Source organism: Balaenoptera musculus, chromosome 1 (assembly GCF_009873245.2).
Source record: "Balaenoptera musculus isolate JJ_BM4_2016_0621 chromosome 1, mBalMus1.pri.v3, whole genome shotgun sequence".
NCBI classification, from domain to species: domain Eukaryota; kingdom Metazoa; phylum Chordata; class Mammalia; order Artiodactyla; family Balaenopteridae; genus Balaenoptera; species Balaenoptera musculus.
The window spans coordinates 150,230,595-150,243,880 of NC_045785.1; the positions used below are offsets into that span (position 1 = coordinate 150,230,595).

Sequence of the window (13,286 nt, forward strand, 5' to 3'; positions counted from 1 at the left end):
TTACGAGGTACTGGGGGTTAAGACTTACACATATTAACTTGAGCAGGACACAATTCAGCTGATAATAGAAGGTAAAAGTAATTTAAGCAAGTAAGTAACTACTTTTTTTTTTAAGTATTTGTATATTTATTTATTTATGGCTGTGTTGGGTCTTCGTTTCTGTGCGAGGGCTTTCTCTAGTTGTGGCAAGCGGGGGCCACTCTTCATCACGGTGCGCGGGCCTCTCACCGTCACGGCCTCTCTTGTTGCGGAGCACAGGCTCCAGACACGCAGGCTCAGTAATTGTGGCTCACGGGCCCAGCTGCTCCGCGGCATATGGGATCTTCCCAGACCAGGGCTCGAACCCGTGTCCCCTGCATTGGCAGGCAGATTCTCAACCACTGCGCCACCAGGGAAGCCCCAGTAACTACTTTTTAAAGTGAGTTGCTTAAAGATATGAATTTACTCAAGAAGAACAACAAGAACAAATTACATAACACTGTATGTTATACAAAGATATTAAATTAATCATCATAAAATCCTGTGAGATGGGCATTAAATTAGACTAAGCAAGATTAAGCAACTCATCCAGAATTGTGTAGTTAGTACTTTCCAGAGTTTAAACCAGGTATTTTCCCAGTTCCATTCCACATTATATTTTCATTTCATTATTTGAAATGAATTTTGAGTCTTCATTTTGCTTAGTTTCATAAGTTATATGGGGGCAGAGGGCAGACACCAGAAGCAAGAAGAACTACAATCCTGCAGCCTGTGGAACAAAAACCACATTCAGAGGAATACAGACAAGATGAAAAGGCAGAGGGCTATGTACCAGATGAAGGAACAAGATAAAACCCCAGAAAAACAACTAAATGAAATGGAGATAGGCAATCTTCCAGAAAAAGAATTCAGAATAATGATAGTGAAGATGATCCAGGACCTCAGAAAAACAATGGAGGCAGAGATCGAGAAGATGCAAGAAATGTTTAACAAAGATCTAGAAGAATTAAAGAACAAACAAACAGACGAACAATAAAATAACTGAAATGAAAAATACACTAGAAGGAATCAATAGCAGAATAACTGAGGCAGAAGAATGGATAAGTGACCTGGAAGACAGAATGGTGGAATTCACTGCTGTGGAACAGAATAAAGAAAAAAGAATGTAAAGCAATGAAGACAGCCTAAGAGACCTCTGGGACAACATTAAACACAACAACATTCACATTATAGGGGTCCCAGAAGGAGAAGAGAGAGAGAAAGGACCCAAGAAAATATTTGAAGAGATTATAGTCAAAAACATCCCTAACATGGGAAAGGAAAAAGCCACCCAAGTCCAGGAAGTGCAGAGAGTCCCATACAGGATAAACCCAAGGAGAAACACACCAGGACACATAGTAATCAAATTGGCAAAAATTAAAGACAAAGAAAAATTATTGAAAGCAACAAGGGAAAAATGACAAATAACATACAGGGGGAACTCCCATAAAGTTAACGGCTGATTTCGCAGCAGAAACTCTACAAGCCAGAAGGCAGTGGCATGATATACTTAAAGCGACAAAAGGGAAGAACCTACAACCAAGATTACTCTACCCAGCAAGGATCACATTCAGATTCGATGGAGAAATCAAAAGCTTTACAGACAAGCAAAAGCTAAGGAATTCAGAACCACCAAATAAGCTTTACAACAAATGCTAAAGGAACTTCTCTACGCAGGAAACAGAAGAGAAGGAGAAGACCTACAATAAAAAACCAAAAACAATTCAGAAAATGGTAATAGGAACATACATATTGATAATTACCTTAAATGTAAATGGATTAAATGCTCCCACCAAAAGACATAGACTGGATTAATGGATACATAAACAAGACCCATACATATGCTGTCTACAAGAGACCCACTTCAGACCTAGGGACACATACAGACTGAAAGTGAGGGGATGGAAAAAGATATTCCATGCAAATGGAAGTCAAAAGAAAGCTGGAGTAGCAATACTCATATCAGATAAAATAGACTTTAAAATAAAGAATGTTACAAGAGACAAGGAAGGACACTACATAATGATCAAGGGATCAATCCAAGAAGAAGATATAACAATTATAAATATATATGCATCCAACATAGGAGCACCTCAATACATAAGGCAACTGCTAACAGCTATAAAAGAGGAAATCGACAGTAACGCCATAATAGTGGGGGACTTTAACACCTCTCTTACACCAATGGACAGATCATCCAACAGAAAATTAATAAGGAAACACAAGCTTTAAATGACACAACAGACTAGATAGATTTAATTGATATTTATAGGACATTCCATCCAAAAACAGCAGATTAAACTTTCTTCTCAAGTGCCCATGGAACATTCTCCAGGATAGATCACATCTTGGGTCACAAATCAAGCCTCAGTAAATTTAAGAAAACTGAAATCATATCAAGCATCTTTTCTGACTACAATGTTATTAGATTAGAAATCAATTACAGGGAGAAAAAGGTAAAAAACACAAACACATGGAGGCTACGCAATATGTTACTAAATAAACAAGAGATCACTGAAGAAATCAAAGAGGAAATCAAAAAATACATAGAGACAAATGACAGTGAAAACATGACAATCCAAAATCTATGGGATGCAGCAAAAGCATTTCTAAGATAGAAGTTTATAGCTATACAAGCCTACCTCAAGAAACAAGAAAAATCTCAAATAAACAATCTAACATTACACTTAAAGGAACTAGAGAAAGAAGAACAAACAAAACACAAAGTTAGCAGGAGGAAAGAAATCATAAAGATCAGAGCAGAACTAAGTGAAATAGAAACAAAGAAAACAATAGCAAAGATCAATAAAACTAAAAGCTGGTTCTTTGAGAAGATAAACAAAATTGATAAACCATTAGCCAGACTCATCAAGAAAAAGAGGGAGAGGACTCAAATCAATAAAATCAGAAATGAAAAAGGACAGTTACAACAGACACCGCAGAAATAAAAAGCATCCTAAGAGACTACTACAAGCAACTCTATGCCAATAAAATGGACAACCTGGAAGAAATGGACTAATTCTTAGAAAGGTATAACCTTCCAAGACTGAACCAGGAAGAAATAGAAAATATGAACAGACCAATCACAAGTAATGAAATTGAAACTGTGATTAAAAATCTTCCAACAAACAAAAGTCCAGGACCAGATGGCTTCACAGGTGAATTCTATCAAACATTTAGAGAAGAGCTAACACCTATCCTTCTCAAACTCTTCCAAAAAATTGCAGAGGAAGGAACACTCCCAAACTCATTCTATGAGGCCACCCTCACCCTGATACCAAAACCAGACAAAGATACTACAAAAAAAGAAAATTACAGACCAATATCACTCATGAATATAGATGCAAAAATCCTCAACAAAATACTAGCAAACAGAATCCAACAACACATTAAAAGGATCATACACCATGATCAAGTGGGATTTATCCCAGGGATGCAAGGATTCTTCAATATACGCAAATCAATCAATGGGATACACCATATTAACAAATTGAAGAATAAAAACCATATGATCATCTCAATAGAGGCAGAAAAAGCTTTTGACAAAATTCAACACCCATTTATGATAAAAACTCTCCAGAAAGTGGGCATAGAGGGAACCTACCTCAACATAATAAAGGCCATATATGACAAACCCACAGCAAACATCATTCTCAATGGTGAAAAACTGAAAGCATTTCCTCTAAGATCAGGAACGAGACAAGGATGCCCACTCTCACCACTATTATTCAACATAGTTCTGGAAGTCCTAGACACGGCAATCAGAGAAGAAAAAGAAATAAAAGGAATACAAATTGGAAAAGAAGAAGTAAAACTGTCACTGTTTGCAGATGACATGATACTATACATAGAGAATCCTAAAACTGCCACCAGAAAACTGCTAGAGCTAATTAATGAATATGGTAAAGTTGCAGGATACAAAACTAATGCACAGATATCTCTTGCATTCCTATACACTAATGATGAAAAATCTGAAAGAGAAATTATGGAAACACTCCCATTTACCATTGCAACAAAAAGAATAAAATACCTAGGAATAAACCTACCTAGGGAGACAAAAGACCTGTATGCAGAAAACTATAAGACACTGATGAAACAAATTAAAGATGATACCAACAGATGGAGAGATACACCATGTTCTTGGATTGGAGGAATCAATATCGTGAAAATGACTATATTACCCAAAGCAATCTACAGATTCAATGCAATCCCTATCAAATTACCAATGGCATTTTTTAAGGAGCTAGAACAAATCATCTTAAAATTTGTATGGAGACATAAAAGACCCCGAATAGCCAAAGCAGTCTTGAGGGAAAAAGACGGAGCTGGATGAATCAGACTCCCTGACTTCAGACTATGCTACAAAGCTACAGTAATCAAGATAATATGGTACTGGCACAAAAACAGAAACATAGATCAATGGAACAAGATAGAAAGCCCAGAGATAAACCCACACACCTATGGTCAACTAATCTACGACAAAGGAGGCAAAGATAGACAATGGAGAAAAGACAGTTTCTTCAATAAGTGGTGCTGGGAAAACTGGACAGTACATGTAAAAGAATGAAATTAGAACACTCCCTAACACCATACACAAAAATAAACTGAAAATGGATTAGAGACCTAAATGTAAGACCTGACACTATAAAACTCTTAGAGGAAAACATAGGAAGAACACTCTTTGACATAAGTCACAGCAAGATCTTTTTTGATCCACCTCCTAGAGTAATGGAAATAAAAACAAAAATAAACAAATGGGACCTAATGAAACTTCAAAGCTTTTGCACAGCAAAGGAAACCATAAACAAGACGAAAAGACAACCCTCAGAATGGGAGAAAATATTTGCAAACGAATCAACGGACAGAGGATTAATCTCCAAAATAGATAAACAGCTCATGCAGCTCAATATTAAAGAAACAATCACTCTAATCCAAAAATGGGCAGAAGACCTAAATAGACATTTCTCCAAAGAAGACATACAGATGGTCAAGAAGCACATGAAAAGCGGCTCAACATCACTAATTATTAGAGAAATGCAAATCAAAACTACAATGAGGTATCACCTCACTCCTGTTAGAATGGGCATCATCAGAAAATCTACAAACAACAAATGCTGGAGAGGGTGTGGAGAAAAGGGAACCCTCTTGCACTGTTGGTGGGAATGTAAATTGATACAGCCACTATGGAGAACAATATGGAGGTTCCTTCAAAAACTAAAAATAGAATTACCATACGACCCAGCAATCCCACTACTGGGCATATACCCAGAGAAAACCGTAATTCAAAAAGACACATGCACCCCAATGTTCATTGCAGCACTATTTACAATAGCCAGGTCATGGAAGCAACCTAAATGCCCATCAACAGACGAATGGATAAAGAAGTTGTGGTACATATATACAATGGAATATTACTCAGCCATAAAAAGGAACGAAATTGAGTCATTTGTTGAGACGTGGATGGATCTAGAGACTGTCATAGAGAGTGAAGGAAGTCAGAAAGAGAAAAACAAATATCGTATATTAACGCATGTATGTGGAACCTAGAAAAATGGTACAGATGAGCCGGTTTGCAGGGCAGAAGTTGAGACACAGATGTAGAGAACAGACATATGGCCACCAAGGGGGGAAAACTGCAGTGGGGTGGGGATGGTGGTGTGCTGAATTGGGCGATTGGAATTGACATGTATACACTGATGTGTATAAAATTGATGACTAATAAGAACTTGCAGTATAAGAAAACAAACAAACAGAACCACTAATACTAAACTTTCATTGGGTTATTGGTATGGAAATATGTTAATATAAATGTTTCAGATATTACATGAAATTTCTAAAAATCTTATATGTTCTGGTATAATGTTATAAGTCATAATCCTAGTTATTACTTTAAAATGTATATCTCAGAAATAACTAATTTTCTTTTCAACTGCATTATTATGAACTTTCATCAAATCTTTAACCGTGGTCATTTTTAAGTCTTTTGTCATTTACAGACAGTTCTGGGTGTACTCTGATGCTTTTGCAAATATGTTCCTATAAAAGGGTTTCATCTTCAAGAAATTCATGGAAAAGACTCTGACAAGTACAGGTTTCTGGTAACTGACTGTACTGCTGAACTGAATGAATAAGCATTTTCAGAACTCTAATGAAAAACTGATGAACTCATAAAAGTGCTAACAAAAGGTCAAGATGAAAAAAAAATTAATTACATGGGACTGAGTGAACTGATGAGGATGAGTATAATTTTTGTGACTTTCTGTTTGAATTAAAAAAAAAATCCCACAAGGACTCAGAGGCAAAGAATATACAAATCAATTTTCACTGCAAAGTAAAGGAGCTGTTACAGTGGAGGATTACTGGACTGAATGTCAATATTATGACATAGTATGAGTGTGTTTCATGTTTGGTAATTGCAATCATTGTTGCTTTTGTTGTGTCATCCATGTACAATGCTTGGTGTCAGTCTATTTATCTCTTGTAAAAATAAAATACAGTGTGTGTGTGTGAAAAGAAAAAGAGTAAGCAAAACAGTCATGATCTCTTCCTCACGGACCATATGGTAAACACCTATCTAAAACTGGCTGTGAAATGTGATGAAGGCTATAAGCGAGAGGTACCTGGTGTTATGTGAGCTACGGTAGGGGGATGTGATGAGTTGAGTAGGTAAGGGGATACTTTCTTGACAAAGTGACACATGAGAAGAGATGAGAAGGATGAGGAGGCATTAATCAGTGGCAAACTAAACAGAAGGACATTTCATGCAGAGAGGCAGCATGGGCAATGTGCCATTGTAAGTATGCAGGCCTGAAAGGAGGCCACTGTGGGCTGGATGATTGAGAATGAAAGGAAGGAGGTGCAAGACGAGGCTGCAGAGATCATGCTCCATCATGCCCAGGGGATGTCCTGCCCTTCAGACTAGGACACCCAGAGTGCCAGTGCACAACAAGATGAGAAGCTTGCTCTAGAATGCAGGTCAACACACTGCTTCTTTCATCAAGAAAGTCTTGCCTGTTAAACTAAACAGTATATCTAGTGGACATATGATTTACATTCTGAAGCAAGCTCCTTATCTTACAGAACAGCAACAGTTCTCTACCGGAAGCCAGCCTGTGACTCCACATTTTAGACCACTGTGAGGAGGTTTGTCTTTATCCTAAGAGCAATGGAAAGTCACAGAAGGATTTGAAGAGGAGATGGTGGTGTCTGCGTCATGGAACATGTATTGGAAGGCAGCCAGAGTTAGCAGAAAGAAGACGAGGAAGTGTGTGTCTGAACCCTTACTTTCCTGGTGAAAGAAGAGGTATCCTCTTCAGGTGAGAGAGCAAGGACACACAACAGAGTCTAGTGGGACATAAAAAGAGTGGAGAAAGAGTAATTGTTAACAGCCATAAGTAAGGGAGTAGAAAAAAGAAATGGGGACCACACGTCAGTTAAAATAAGACAGCCTATGTTGTTGACATAGCTCTGTGACTGGATCTAACAAAACACATTGCTCTGAAAGCAGGTCCAGAGAAGATGAATGTTAGAGATGAGCAGAATGCGTCTGCAGTGAGGTTCCATGGGAAGGTAAAATGGCTTGGCAGTCTGGGTATAATGTTGTCGTGATGGACCAGCAGTCAACTACAGGGAATCAGAGGTAAAATGATACACTGTATTCTAGTCAAACTTACACTCACCAGAGACCAGAAGGAGGAGAGCCCGCATCTTGTACTGCCCAGTAGCCATGTCCCTCCCAGGTCAGGTACCTGCAGGGAAGCCCAGGCATCTTGTCTTGGGCCAGGCATGCACCTGGCTTGTCAGAGGGTCCCAGAGGTGCTGTGGGGAGGCAGCTTTTGCTTACCATGTTCAGGGAAGCTAGAACACACCAGATGCTGAAAGGAGAACCAAAGCCACTATTAAGCCATAATTAAATGTAAGGAGGGAAGAGATGATCAGGCAAGCCTTGACTGCCAGACAGAAAATAGGTAAGCTCGAGGAGAACACATTTTAAGTTAATCTGTTACATGATTAATTAATATGATAAAGCTTCCCTGAGCTTCATCTGTGGGCAGTAGCCACAAGGTGCTATTAATGACTTATATGCAGAATAGACGAGAAAGTTCCAGGAGTCATTAATCAGCACTTCCTGTGTACCAACACTGTGCTAGGCATAGGGAATATAAGGATGAATGAAACACGGTCCCTGCCTTCAAAGGGCTTATAGTCCATGGAAGGAAAACTATCTAAAAAGATGCTTATCGCTGGAGACAGTAAGTATTATGATACAGGGATGTCAGGGAGCAGAGTAGTGAGGCACTAAACAAGCAGGGGAGGAGAGATGAGGGTTAGGGAAAGAAGGCCTCCCAGGGAAGCTGGCCCCCAACCTGAGGCTGGGAAACAAGCGGATGTCAGCTCACTGTAGAGCAAGCAGAAGAGGAGGGTCTTAAGTAAAGAAGCAGCATCTGTAAAGGCCCAGGCAGGAATGATAGAACATCAGAAACTATAAGCTGGTTCACATGTCTAGAGAAGACATTCAGGAAGGAATGAAGCCAGAAGTAAGACAAAAGAGGTAGTCCAATCGTGAAGGAGCTTATATGCCAAGCTAAGGAACACAGATCTGATGCTGAGGACAATGAGAAATATGCAGCTTTCCAGGAGGCAGTTTGATGTATGGAGAGCGTTATCTTTCTTAGAAGACATCACCCTGGAGGGGGAAGTTAAGCCTGAACAGGAAATAAGATCACCCAGAGAAACTGTGAAATGTCCAAAGGGGTGGATGCTGAGGATGGGAAACTAAAGAACACCTACATTGAAACTGGGTAAGCAAGAGACACCCAAGAGTGAGACTGAGAAGAAGGAAGTAGAGAGGCATAAAAAAATCAAGTGTCTTGATGGAAAACGCAGAAGAGGGAGCTTTAATTAGACAGGAGACGACTACACTAAGTCATGCTGGAGACTAAAAAAAATGGACGTAGTGACACAGAAATCATACTGACAAGGATTCCCACTCTCACCACTTACATTCAACATAGTTTTGGAAGTCCCAGCTGCAGCAATCAGAGAAGAAAAAGAAATAAAAGGAATCCAAATTGGAAAGGAAGAAGTAAAACTGTCCCTATTTGCAGATCCCATGATATTACACAAAGAAAATCCCAAAGAGCCACCAGAAAATTACTAGAGCTCAACAATGAATTTAGTAGAGCTGCAGGATACAAAATTAACACAGAACTCTGTGGAACTTCTATACACTAACAATGAACTATCAGAAAGAGAAATTAAGGAAACAATCCCACTTACCATTGCATTAAAAAGAATAAAATACCTAGGAAAAAACCTACCTAAGGAGGCAAAAAACCTGAACTCCAAAAACTATAAGACACTCGTAAAATAAATTGAAGGTAACACAAACAGATGGAAAGATATTCCATGTTCTTGGATTGGAAGAATCAATACTGTTAACATGACCGTACTACCCAAGGCAATCTACAGATTCAATGCAATCCTTATCAAAATGCCAATGGCACTTTTCACAGGACCAGAACCAAAAAACTTTTGAATTTGTATGGAAGCACCAAAGATGCCGAATAGATAAAGCAATCTTGAGAAAGAAGAACAGAGCTGGAGGAACCATGCTGTCTGACTCCAGACTATACTACAAAGCTACAGTTATGAAAACAGTAGGTCCTGGCACAAAAACAGACATATAGATCAATGGAACAGGATAGAAAGCCAGAAATAAACCCATGCATTAATAGCAATATACGACAAAGAGGGCAAGATTATGCAATGAAGAAAAGACAGTCTCTTCAATAAGTGGTGCTGGGAAAACTGGACAGTTACATGTAAAAGAATGAAATTAGGACATTCTCTAATGCCATATACAAAAATAAACTCAAAATGGATTAAAGAGCTAAATGTAAGACTGGATACTATAAAACTCCTAGAAGATAACATAGGCAGAACACTCTTTGACATAAATCACAGCAATATTTTTTTGATCCATCTCTTAAAGTAAAGAAAATAAAAGCAAAAATAAACAAATGAGACCTAATGAAACTTAAAAGCTTTTGCAAGCAAAGGTAACAATCAACAAAATGAAAAGACAACCCACTGAATGGGAGAAAATATTTGCAATGGATAGGACCAATAAGGGATTAATAGCCAACACACAGAAACAGCTCATAAAACACAACATCAAAAAAACTAACAACCTGATTAAAACATGGGCAGAAGAACTGAATCAACATTTTTCCAAAGAGGAAATGCAGATGACCAACAGGCACATGAAAAGATGCTCGACACTGCTAATCATCAAGGAAATGCAAATCAAAACTACACTGAGGTATCACCTCACTCCTGTCGGAATGGCTATCATCAAGAAGAGCACAAACAACAAATGTGGGCAAGGATGTAGAGAAAAGGGAACCCTGGTACAGTTGGTAGGAATGTAAATTGGTGCAGCCACTGTGGAAAACAGTATGGAGGGTTCTCAAAAAGCTAAAAATAGAACTACCATATGACCCCGCAACTCCACTCCTGGGTATATATCCAAAAAAAACAAAAACACTAATTTGAAAAGATACATGCACCCCAATGTTCGGAGCAGCAGTATTTACAATTGCCAAGTTATGGAAGCAACCTAAGTGTCATCAAGAGATGAATGGATAAAGAAGATGTGGTACATATAACCAATGGCATACTATGCAGCCATAAAAAAGAATGAAATTTTGCCATTTGCAGCAAAATAGATGGACTTGGAGGGTATTATGCTAAGTGAAATAAGTCAAACAAAAACAAATACTGTAGGATATCACCTATATATGGAATCTAAAAAATACAAAAAACTACTGAATATAATAAAAAAGAAGGAGACACCCAGAAGCAGACATCCAGGAAAGGGCCATAACCTTCTCTCTCTGAAGAGAAACCGGGTGGGGATTCATTGCTCTCCACCTCACCCCCTGCCTTGGAGCCTTGGTGCAAACTACTGCACATGCAGCCAGGCCTGCGACATCACCAGGTTTGGTCAAGAACCAGGGAAAACCTGAGCTTCCCTCGTGGGGGGATGAAGGGAGAAACTTCAGACCAGGCCAGCCCAAGACGGCACCCTCTCTACTATTCATGTGCTTCCCCAGAGCTCTGGGGTGATATGAAGTTTTAAACTGCAGTTACTAGCTTATCAAGACATTTGTCAACTTGTTGCTTCATCTGTTAAAGGAAATGATAAGAGGAAGAATAAGTTAAGAAATATATGTAAAACTCCAGAGTGTTGGCACATAGTAAGTGTTCATTTAAAAGAGGCACTATGGGGCTTCCCTGGTGGCACAGTGGTTGAGAATCTGCCTGCCAACGCAGGGGACACGGGTTCGAGCCCTGGTCTGGGAAGATCCCACATGCCACGGAGCAACTGGGCCTGTGAGCCACAATTACTGAGCCTGCACGTCTGGAGGCTGTGCTCCGCAACAAAAGAGGCCGCGATGGTGAGAGGCCCACGCACCGCGATGAAGAGTGGTCCCCACTTGCCGCAACTAGAGAGAGCCCTCGCACAGAAACAAAGACTCAACACAGTCATAAATAAATAAATTAATTAATTAATTAAAAAAAAATAGAAGGAGACTCACAGATATAGAGAACAAACTAATGGTTGCCAGTGTGGAGGGGGAGGAGGGGGCAATACAGGGGTGGGGAAGTGAGAGATGTAAACTACTGGGTGTACGATAGGCTCAAGGATGTGTTGTAGAACACAGGGAGTATAGCCAAAATTTTGCAATAACTGTAAATGTAAAGTAACCTTTAAAAATTATATAAAATTTTTTTCAAACAGAAATCCTACTGAAAATTGGAAACAATTTAAATGTCTATCAACAGGAAAATACACATATAAATTATTGTATTTCCCTACATGGGAATCCTACATAGCGAGGAAAGTACATGAACTACACAGATCTTTACGTGTCAGCATGGATGAACCGAGCAAAGATAACACTAAATAAAGCAAGTAACAAGAGAAAACATAGTAGAATACTATATGCTGTTTAAGAATACTTAAAAATGTAGCCTAAATATAAAGACATCCACGGCAGTGATGGAGACCAAGTTCAGATGAGTGGTTACCCAGGGTCAGCTGGAGAGTGGCTGTGTTTGGGAAAGTGGTTACAGCAGGCTCTTCAACAGGAATGGTAATGGTTCACCTCACACGCTGGCTGGAGGACGGAGGAGTGTCTGCGATGTTATAATGTGAGCACGCTGCATGTAAAACCCATTGCTGACCACATCTAGGGGATCTGATGCGCGATTGCTGGTAGTGGGTGGAGGTATCCAGAAGGTGGTGGTAGAAGAGGAACGTTGTGCACGTAACGCCTAAGGCCTGACCAGAGGACGACCACTGTTCTAGAAACTGGACACAAATCCAACTTCTAAGGCCAATCTTAAAAGACAAACTGAGGCATATTTAAAATTTTAAGACTTTATGTGAGCAAAAATAGATTCAACTCAGGCACCACCGAAGCGGAAGTGGTGAGGAGCACTCCAGCCACAGGAGCTGCAGAGATTTTTACTTTAAAAGGGCAGAAGCAAAGCAAGGAAAAGACTGGTTTGCTATAGCTTTAAAGCCTAGTTGGTGGTTTGTGACTGGTTGTCCTCAACGGTGTTCGTCACCCTGAGGCGTTGACAGGCTTAGATTTTGGTTGGTTTATGGAGGGGGCCGCATCACTAGAGCCACCGCGGTCTAACGGCCTCCTTGAAGGGTTAATTTACTAACACCAATTGCCTGAGTCCTTCCTCTTACTCAGTCACTTCACTTCCTACGCCTCAGTTTCTCTTCTGTAAAGTGGATATTCAGTAGTAAATTCTCTGTGGAGTTGTCAGTACAAAACAAAGTGGTTATTAGTAACCATGATCATGTCCTGAATGCATGGAACACGTCACCATTTGCCAACCACCGTGTCAAGTCAGCAGAAACTACAGAAATTGAGAACTCTTCACAGAAATTCACACACTCGTGCACCAGGTAAGGGACCACAGGCAGATGTTCACTCAGCCTTTCATGTGTCCCTCACGGAGTGCACGCTCTCTCCTGGGCGGGGCGAGCACAGACACTTAGCGGGAGTTTAACTACTTTTAAAATGAGTTGATACAACCAGGTCTCACTTTTGTTTGGATGAGTCAGCAAACACTTTTTGGAAACCCCAAATTCTCCACACCTCTTACCTTTCGCGCTGCCTTAGTCTCTAAGTTCCCGCCCCTGCTCCTCAGGCCAGGTCCCCATGGGAGGCGGGGCTGCGTGC

At 39.8% G+C, this 13,286-nt stretch overlaps 1 long non-coding RNA gene across 1 annotated transcript; it reads right to left on the minus strand.

Annotated features, from left to right (window-relative positions):
• Positions 1–290: 290 nt before the first annotated feature.
• On the minus strand, positions 291–13,286 carry LOC118879961. Its single transcript, XR_005016198.1, has 3 exons — positions 13,210–13,286; positions 7,698–7,892; positions 291–353 (listed from the first exon to the last, which is right to left on the minus strand). It is a non-coding gene; the product is annotated as an uncharacterized LOC118879961 (long non-coding RNA).